Genomic DNA, 10,814 nt, shown 5'->3' with positions numbered 1-10,814 from the left:
TATAAGAATGCGCTGGTCACTTCTTTTAACTGCTGCTGCTCCACCTACCCCTTCAACTCCCTTAATGGCATCTCTGGTTGGCCAGGAAGGAGGCCATTTTAGTGCTGTCATGATGGAAATGTCTGCTCCGGTGTCCAATAGCACCTTAAGTTGTAGCTTAATTTGAACATCGGAGAATTCTGCTGTAACTATTAGCCGTTGGCCCATAGGCATGGTTAACATTGCCAGTTCCCCTGTAGATCCAAAACCTTGTTCTCCACACTCATTTTGAGATGCAGGGGTAAGAGCGGCTGACAAATTTGGAAGTGGTATAAGCTGGGCAATTTTACTGCCTGCCGGTATGCAGACTGGTGGAAAATTTGTCTGAGCAATGATGTGGATAATGCTAGTAAAATCAGCATCAATGAGTCCTGGCAAAATAAAGAGTCCTTTTAAAATTGATGATGATCATCCCAAAAGTAAGTCTCCGTATGGCTGGTTATTAAGAATTATCGGGTCTTTTACATGGGTTGGTATTTTCTGTGGATGAGTGTCGATGAGGGTAACCTCTACTGCTGTTGCTAAATCCAGTCCGAGGCTGCCGACTGTAGCCGGTTTGAGTTGGAAAGTTGAGCAGCTACTTATGTCGTAGCGCAGCTGTTCTGCACGCTGAGTCTGCAAGCTCTGGTCATTACATTTTTTGCACCATCTGGAAGTGGTAGGGCATTGTATACTTATATAACCGGGTTGCCCACATTTGAAGCAAATGGTAAAAGAATGTCGAAACTGTCGTGATTGTCATAATTCTTGCTGATGTACTGGGTATAGGGGGTCAGAGCTGCTGCTAGGACTTGAGTCTGCTTGTCTATGGTTTTTTCTTTTTCCTGTGTTACTGTTGGTGGAGGCACAGGGGGGTCTGCATTTGCAGATGCTTTAGCAGAGTCCTGGGGGCAGGTCACCAGCGGTAGTCAGCAAATCAGTTAGTACGCACGGCTGTTGTTAGCTGTTGCAGGCTGCATTGTCTGCTATCATTGCTTGCTGGCGGGCACCAACAGCAAACACGCCCATAAACCAATATGGTTCAGGCGAGCCACCTGATGTCATGGAGAGTAGCAGAAGCCCTTAGCAGGCCTCCCTGTTGTGAAAGTTATAGTGTCTCACATTAATGCCAAGAGCATCGCAAAACCAAAACAATCCTTCAGTCCCATGAGAAAGTCTCTCCCTAGTTGAGATAAAAGGTAAACATTGGCCACTGTTTTCCTAACTGTTGGCCTTGCTTCCCAGGCATGCTCGACACCTGGTGTGGGCCGAACTTGGGGTGGTCTTAGAAACTGTTTTGGTAAAAATTCTCCAGTTGTGTGGATTGATTATAACTTTGTGCCAATCTGTAAGAATAACGTAAAATAGCCTGGACTGGTGGGATACACCTCTTTGAAAACATTATAAAAATGGTGTGCCTTCCTGGATCGGGAGCTCGCTTGCTCGCTCGCTCTCTCTCTCTGCTCTCGGCTCTATGCCTGCTCGCTGCCTGCTTCGTTCCTGATCGGCCTGCCCGACGAAGGGGCCACAGAGGCCTGAAGCCTGCTTAGGCCCGATCCTGGCAAACAAAGGGACACCGCCCAAAACTTCGAACCTAGCTGAATTGAACTGCGGAACAGTGAGTAAATCAAAGAAAAGACCCTTCTACCTAAAGACTGAATAACTTTAAAGACTCAAAAGAACTCTAAAGAAATCACAGACTCTCTTTTATTTGCTATTTTCTGAAGTGTTATTCTACAACCTCAGATCAAAAGAATTCACGTGGGGAATTTAGTTCGGGAGGGGGATCTCCGTGTTTGAGCAATAAATCACTTGAAATTTACAAGTGAGCCTTCGCGTATTTTCCCCTAATCCTCCCAAACTATCTTCCGTGACACCTGAGTCCTCAGAAAGATTCAATATGAATTATGCTGAAGCAGTTTATTGATCATAACAGCCCGAATTTATACACTCAGCCAGTAGAGCACACGCCTACACATTAGCAAAATTAGTCAGGGACGATTCTCCACATCTGTATAAGTCCATGTCTTGTTATCCTCGTTAGCGAGGTCCATTATCTACCCCTTCTGAGATAAGGTGGTCAGCTGCATGTGAGAACCAAGGTCTGTTATTACAAGGATCTGCCTGTTGTCACTTCACTCCATTCCCACAGCAGTCCTGCACCTGCACCCCACAACTCTTGTGCATTCTGCATTCCCACAGTCAGCGGCACTTAGTGAATCAGTTGGTACGGACGGACGCAGGAGATCTGAGAAACTTTTCAAACTGAGAAAGCTGTTGCTGTTGTTGCTGGCTGAGTGCTTATGGCGGCTGCTGTTACTGAGCAGCCGGGGGCTCCCCAATCACATGCGGCAGCCATAGAGAACTGCTGGTTGGCTTCCAGTGAGACCATGCTACTTTTTTGTCCATGGTCTTAGTTCAGCTTCCACACTTCAGGCTCTCATCGGGCTCCTCAGCACTCACAGCTGCCCCACGAGCCTGGCAAAAGAGCATTCCCGGCGAGGGGCAGGGGAGCGCTTGGTCACAGGGCTTCTGCTGGTGGCGGTGGTGAAATCTCATGGAAGCCACAGGAACCGCTATGCCCGATGGCAGTACAGTGAGCTTTAGGTGGCCGAAAATCGAACTCAGTGGGGGGTATAGTCTCTCTCCTGAAGTGCTTCAGCCGTTTCTTCCTCGTCAATCACTGCGTCCCGTAGCAGACTATGGAAGTCCTACTTTCTCCTTCAGCAAAGTATAAAGGGTCCCAAGCGCATAGCCATAGGCTAAAAGGTCGCTGTTGCTTTTATAAAAAGAATAAAAAAGTTAAAAAGCCTCTACCTCCATATCCATCTGGTAGCCTCCGCAGCCCGCGTCGTCATGCTATACACTGCCGCAGCCAGCGGGAATCATGCCCAATCCTCTGCCTTCCTTCCCCTCCGCCGTATCTTCTTCCTCGTCGGAAAAAGGGGTGAACAATTGCGCCAGGTGTGAGCAGGTGAACTTTCTTCTCACCTTGGTGGCAGAATTGAAAGATGAGGTGGCTGAGCTGAAGGACAAAGTATCCAGGCTCAGGTCGATAATGGAGAACAAAAGGGAGCTGGATCTGTGGGAGCAGGCACTGCAGAACGCCCCTGCTAAGGGAACTGCCCCTGGAAACAGGGAGGGATGGATACAGATCCCTGTCAGAGGCAGTAAGGGAAGTCCACCCCGGCCCTCTCCTCCTCTTCCACTGCCCTTGCACAACAAGTATGAGGCGCTGCAGGCAGAGGGCAGGGAGGATGAGAGGGCTGAGGAGCATCCAACCGGGATGATGCCTAGGGTGGAGCAGTCCCCACTAACTGTGGTTACTAGCTCCACAAAAAACAAGAAAAAGAGAAGAGTCATAGTTGTTGGGGACTCAGTCTTGAGGGGGACGGAGGGACCAATTTGTCATCCCAACCCATCTCACAGGGAAGTCCGCCCCTTCCTGGTGCCCGGGTTAGGGACATCGCCAGGAGACTCCCTAACCTAATCCAGCCCTCTGATTATTACCCCTTGCTGGCAATACAGGCTGGCAGGGATGAGATCGAGAAGAAGGGCACCAGGGCAATTAAAAAGGAATTCAAGGCCCTGGGGAAATTGATAGATGGGGCAGGAGCACAGGTGGTGTTCTGCTCAGTTCCCCCTGTGGCAAGGGACTTCACAGAGAGGAACAGCAGAACCTATGACATCAACAGCTGGCTCAAGGGATGGTGCGAGCGGCAGCACTTTGGCTTCTTCGACCTTGGGGGAACTTTTACTGAGTCGGACCTGCTTGATCCTGATGCGGTGCAGTTGTCTAGGAGGGGCAGGAGAGTCCTGGCACTGGAGTTGGCAGGGCTCATTAGGCGGGCTTTAAACTAGGTCTGAAGGGGGTGGGTGAGGCAATTACTCTCTCTGAGAAGGAGAGAGTGGGAAGGAAACTAGGGTCAATTGAGGAATCGAGAGCCCAGCTGAAGTGCATCTACACCAATGCACGCAGCTTGGGTAACAAGCAAGAGGAACTGCAAGTCCTGATCCACCAGGGTGACTATGATATAGTTGCCATTTCAGAAACTTGGTGGGACAACAGGCATGGTTGGAGTGCTATATTGGGGGGATACAGTCTCTTCAGGAGAGATAGGCAAGGGAGAAGAGGAGGAGGGGTGGCCCTGTATATTAGGGAGTCACTCCTTCCCACAGAGCTTGAGGTGAGGGACGAAGGGGTTGAGAGCTTGTGGGTTAAAATCAGAGGGAGGACTAATAAATCTGACATCCTGGTTGGAGTCTGTTATAGACCACCCAACCAGGATGAGGAAACAGATGAGATATTTTACAAACAATTGGAGGCTGTCTCAAGATCATCAGATCTTGTTCTTGTGGGTGACTTTAACCTGCCAGATATCTGCTGGGAACTTAATTCAGCAGAGAGGAGGCAGTCCTGGAGATTTCTGGAGTGCATGGAGGACAGCTTCATGACCCAGCTGTTAAATGAGCCTACTAGGGGTCAAGCTCAGCTTGACCTGCTGTTCTCCAACAGAGAAGGGCTGGTGGGAGATGTGACAGTGGGAGGCTGCCTGGAGTGTAGTGACCATGAGATAGTGGACTTTTCAATATGCAGGGAGATAGGGAGGAACTATAACAAAACCCACACCTTGGACTTTCGGAGGGCAAACTTTAATTTTCTTAAGAAACTTATTTCCAAAGTCCCCTGGGCAGCAGTCCTTAAGAACAAGGGGGTCCAGGATGGTTGGACCTACTTTAAACAGGAGCTCTTGAAGGCACAGGAACTGGCAGTTCCCATGTGCCGAAAGATGAGCCGGCGGGGAAGGCGACCAGCCTGGATGAGTAAACAGCTCCTGAAGGAATTGGGGGAAAAAAAGAGGGTGTATTGCCTTTGGAAGGAGGGGAAGGCTTCTCCTGACGTTTTTAAGGAGGTAGCCAGATTATGCAGGAGAAAAATTAGAGAGGCTAAGGCCCAGCAAGAACTTAGGCTGGCCACATCCGTGAAAGATAATAAAAAGCACTTTTATAAATTTATCAATGCTAAAAAGAAGGGCAAGAAGAGCCTCCACTCCTTACTGGACCAGGAGGGGAACACTATAACTGATGACGAGGAAAAGGATGAGGTCATGAATGCCTTCTTCGCCTCAGTTTTCAACAGTAAGGAGGGAGGAGTTCAAGGCAAGAGGCCTCTTGAACTGGGGGATGGGGTCGGGGAGCGGTGTGTTCCCCTGGAAATTCATGAAGAAGTAGTTTAGGACCTGCTGAGCCATCTGGACACCCACAAGTCCATGGGACCAGATGGGATCCATCCCAGTGTGCTGAGAGAGCTGGCAGCTGAGCTGGCCAAGCCGCTCTCCATCATTTTCGAGCAGTCCTGGCTCACCGGAGATGTCCCAGGAGACTGGAAACTGGCCAACGTGATTCCCATCCACAAGAAGGGTCTGATGGAGTAACCTGGGAACTACAGGCCCGTCAGCCTGACTTCAGTGCCAGGGAAACTGATGGAGCAGGTTATCTTGGGGGCAATAACCTGCACACCTGAGGGATGGCAAAGGGCTCAGGTCCAGCCAACATGAATTTAGGAAGGGCAGATCCTGCCTCTCCAACCTGATCTCCTTCTATGATCAGGTGACCCGCTTGGTGGATGTGGGGAGGCCTGTGGGTGTGGGCTATCTGGACTTCAGCAAGGCCTTTGACACTGTCCCCCACAGCAAACTGCTGGCTAAGCTGTCAGCCTGCGGCTTGGATGGCAACACTCTGTGCTGGGTTAGGAACGGGCTGGAGGGCTGCACCCAGAGAGTGGTGGTGAATGGTGCCACATCCAGCTGGCGGCCAGTCACTAGTGGTGTCCCTCAGGGATCAGTGCTGGGCCCCATCCTCTTTAACATCTTCATAGATGATCTGGATGAGGGCATGGAGTCAGTCATCAGCAAGTTTGCAGATGACACCAAGCTGGGGGAAGATGTTGCTGAGTTGGAGAGCAGAAGGGCTCTGCAGCGGGACCTCGACCATCTGGACAGATGGGCAGAGTCCAACAGAATGGCATTCAATAGCTCCAAATGCTGGGTGCTGCACTTTGGCCACAACAACCCCATGCAGAGCTACAGGCTGGGGTCGGAGTGGCTGGAGAGCAGCCAAACAGAAAGGGATCTGGGAGTGCGGATTGATACCCACCTGAACATGAGCCAGCAGTGTGCCCAGGTGGCCAAGAGAGCCAGTGGCATCCTGGCCTGCATTAAGAATGGACATGACACTTGGTGCCATGGTCTAGCCTTGAGCTCTGTGGTAACAGGTTGGACTTGATTGCCAGTGGAGCACTATGGGTAAAATGACTCTTTGTTCACCAATGTGGTTAGATAGTCATAATCCACTTTATTTCTGTGATACAGTGACTTATATGCATTCTAGCAAGAGGCATGCTCCACCAAGATTGGTTACAATCAAAGGGTACAGGGTTACTTGTAAGGCATCGATAGGTCAATATACCATAACATTCTAAGGGTCAGCCCTCCAGACCACCTACTCCAGCCCCCTTGGCTATCTAACTGTCCTGGAGTACTGTACCCCTAAATTCCTCTCCTGCCCGGACTTCGGGGGGAAAGGGGAAAAGCCGCCTGGTTTCCCCCCCCCTCGCCTGCCCTGCAGCCGTGAAGGGGGGGAGGACTGCCCCGTGAAGGGGGGGACGACTGCCCCGTGAGTTCCCGCGCTGCAGCCAGGCTGGGATTGGCCGTGCGCTTTCGCGCCTAAGGTGTGGTAACTCTGCCCTTTGTCTAGCGAAGGTTATAAATATTGGGGGTCTTCCCGCCTTTGAGGTTCCAGCTTTGGATTTTGCCTGTGCCTGGACGTATGTGTCTGCCTGAGCTCACACACTCCCCTCGGCTGGACTGCAGAGACCTTCAGGAATTCGCTTTCCTACTGACACCTTTGTGTGCCTAATGACCCTTAACGATTCACCTGCAGCTGCTGGAGGAGGAAGACAGACCGCACGAGCCAGCCTGAGTCAGATTATTGATGGTATCTGTGTAGATTAATTCTCATGCAGCTGAATCTGCTTATCAAACTAAATTAATCTTTGTATATATAGTTGTGGGGGCGGTTTTTTGGGAAAATAAAAAATAACTATTTTTGATAAATTCCCGACTCGGCCACGAATTAATTCCTGCCCTCCGCAACATTATGGCGCAGTGTATGCAGGGTAGTTCAATCATAGAATTTCTACATGAAAAGGGATGCCTAATCACAGGACTTGATTTAATTTGGGCTCAGAAAAATAGTAAAAATCCAGAGAAAATCCTGGAGAAATTAGCTGAGTGCTCAGACCCTGTGATTACTGAGTCTCCAATGGAGCATTTCTCTGTTGTTCTGGGGTCAGTCATGACCCAGACTCTGGCTGAATTTGAAAATTATGAAAAAAGAATTCAGGCCTTGGAAAAGGATTTATTAGCAGAAAAAGCTAAAAGCCAAAATATCTGGGAAAACATGCTGGCGCAGACAAAGAGCCTGACCGCGGCACTGACTGCCCAGATGAAAGAAAGGCTTGTAATGCCTGCAGACACTACCTCTTCAGTCTCCGTGTCTAAATTTGAATTGAGTGATTCGCGGGAATCGGGGAGAAAAGCAGAGAATGCCCCGAGGGGCTCTTCAGGGGAGAGGAGTTCCCTGAGACCATGCACAAAAGACTCTGCTAGAGACTCAGAGAATTCCTCTGCACGTGCCTCTGTGCGGCAGAAAGCCTCAAAGCCACGCAGAAAGCGCAGGTCCCGACCGGACTCCCCCGTGGCTAGTGGAGAAGAGAGCTCCGGTGAGGAGGGCGCCATGGTGCAGAAGCACATGCTGCCTGTAATAAGGACTCAGTCCGTGAAGGGCAGAAAAGGCGGTGCAGGGACCACCGTTATCAAAAAGCAGTTTACAGACGCACAGCTCAGTGACTTACAAGTCAAATATGCGAGAGATCCTGGGGACTCAATCGCTGACTATGTGTATCGACCGGGTCCTTCTAGACTCACAGGAAGCGGCTGGAGACTGGGGGGATGATGTGTTCCTGACACGTGAACCCGAGTGTCCTCTGCCAACAAGAATTCTCCAACAATTCTCTCTCTTTCTTTTGAGCAGCCTGGGCTGATCTTTCAACTTACATAGGCTGTTCAACACAGGGGCGAATGGTGCAGCTACAAATCAACCTGTTAGAGCTTTCATCAGTAGCATTAGTCTGGCAAGCTAACAACCCAAGCTTAGCTAACAATCCCAAAAGCTATTTCTGCAAGCAACAGTAAGTCATTTGTTCAAAAACCCAAAAGTCCAGACTAACATCACAGTCACAGGAGAGTGCAGGTGTGCCACGTCTTTGTTAGCTCTGTGTGGCAGTCATTGTAGATTTGCAGATCAATCAGCTGTCAAGCATTCTTCTCAGACTCCCATAGTTCTGGATTCACTCTGTAGTTCTCAGAAATCTCGATGTTCTCATCACACTCCCTAGCTATGAGCTGCATCTGTCTATTGTGCTTAAGAACTACTATCTTCTAAATACAATACAAGGATATGCCCTAGATGTTGCTTTCAGGCTATTCTGTTAGGCCTTTTCCCACAGTTCTTCATTTGCTTTTAGAATTTAGGGCAGTGTTTTTGTCTTTTGCAGGGCCCTTGCAAGAGACAAAAGCCACATTGCCATCTTGTGCCAATTTGAGTGGGCTAGGCCTTTACAAAAGGTGCTAAACTGAATCTATTCCATTAAACCACAATCACTGAAAACTCATAAAAATACACAAATTCATTAGCCATGATCCAAACCTTATGATCCATACATACACAATCATCATGTCAGTGCTCCTGTCAAGTCCTTTCACAGTTCTGCCATCTGAGCAAGACTTCTGCTCACTTTAGGAAAAAACAGGTTGGTCATAATCAGGTTGGTCTTCATCAAGGCCTGTGAAGATAAATGATCAAACACAAGAAGATACAAGAACAAATGCAGACATATTCATTGCCTAGGCTAGTGGATCCATTGGCCTGGTCTGTATAATGTGATTACAAAAATCTCGAAAAAAGGAAAAAAATTTCTTTTGCTATCCTGCTTTCCTCTAAACCCATTTCCTCCCCTTTTTTTTTTCCCTCAATGATGCCCAGATATACCCAAGAAAAAACATCCCATAATATCCTTATATCCTAAATTCCCAAAATTGTTATATTACAAACCCTTAGCCTTAACTTATCTTACTCTAAAAATCTATCAGCTGAAGGAAATTCAAGAAAAGGCAAAGAAAGTTCAAGAAGATAATAATACCATGGTATTCTTCAGAAAAAGAAAAAATCAGAATTGTCACAAAGCTCATTCCATTGTAATTAGCAGCTGCTCCAGTAAACTCCTAGAATCCAAAATATGGTACCATCAAAAAAGGCCTTCAAAAATACTCCTGTCTTTATCTGTTTGAACAAGTTTATTGGGGGGAAGGAGCTGACTGGCGTTAGCCTACAAGCTCTATCATTCCCTATCCTGGTCCAGAATCTGGTTAGTGACTTGTAATGTGGATTTCAGTGCCCATGCTCTAGCTGAGAGAGGCAATGCATCTGAGTTCTAGTAATAAGTGTGCTAGTCTGTCCTGTTTGGTGCTTTCTGTGTCTGTGTGAATTTCCACTCGTTGTCAGTGGGACTGGCATCTCTGCTATTTCCTAGCAATCTCCCTCTCTTTCTTTTGACACTGAGCAATGGGTGCAAAAAGGTGTTGCAGCCTAGTCTGTAGAAGGAATTAGTAAGGCGATGGGTAAATACCCCAGTCAGGAACTATTAGCTATTGTTTGAGTGCAAACTGTCATTATCTGGTTGCCAAAAAGATGCACCTGCGTGTATCCGTACCTGTAACAGGGTCAAAAATGGTTCTAAGTTGTCGTCGTTATTCTTGCTATAATTTCCATAAACTAACTGACATCTGTCATTGTACTCAAGTCCGTGTGTAAGTCAATCTCCTGAGGGCTCAGTAATTTTCCAGCTCAAAACAGTTCCAAGGCTTTGCTGCTTCCAGCAAGAGAAAAAAAAAAATCAAACCTGCAGAGATAAGGGAGAGAAGGGAGGAGGGGGGGGGGGGGGGAACAGGGCCCCGCGGGCCTCTCCGCAGCCGGGGGGGGGGGGGGGGGGGGGGGGGGGGAAGGGAGGAGGGGGGAGGGCCAGCCCCAGCGCCGCTGTATTTGCTGTCCTCATCCTTAGTATGAAAGTTACCCTGAAAAACTTTTAAACTGCTGTCTATGTGTAGGTCGATCTTTTGAGGTCTGATTGTGGCCTCAGGAATATTCCAACCTAAATAACTCTAAGGGCTCTGCTGCTGTATCTTATATGCATTCTAGCAAGAGGCATGCTCCACCAAGATTGGTTACAATCAGAGGGTACAGTGTTACTTGTAAGGCATCGATAGGTCAATATACCATAACATTCTAAGGGTCAGCCCTCCAGACCACCTACTCCAGCCCCCTTGGCTATCTAACTCTGCCCACTGCAGCTGTGTGTGGGGTGCTCACTTGTTTACAGTTTGATTTCCTGGGCTAGTAGAGTCCCAAGGCCGTTTCTCAGCACAGTTGCTCATGTTTATCATTTCTGTTTATTATTTCTGTGTCCTCTGCTAACAAGAATTCTCCAACACTTGATGATCTATGAGGTCTCTTCCAACCTTGGTGATACAGTGATACTGTGATATTGAGCACAACCAAGATTCATACTACACCTCCAGGGACAGCAGATCACCCCTGAGCTTCCTCTTCTCCAGGCTAAAAAACCCCAGCTCCCTCAGCCTCTCCTCATAGGGTTTGTGTTCCAGGCTTCTCAGTAG

Source organism: Pogoniulus pusillus, chromosome W, assembly GCF_015220805.1.
Source record: "Pogoniulus pusillus isolate bPogPus1 chromosome W, bPogPus1.pri, whole genome shotgun sequence".
Classification (NCBI taxonomy): Eukaryota; Metazoa; Chordata; class Aves; order Piciformes; family Lybiidae; genus Pogoniulus; species Pogoniulus pusillus.
This window is presented reverse-complemented; position numbering follows the sequence as displayed.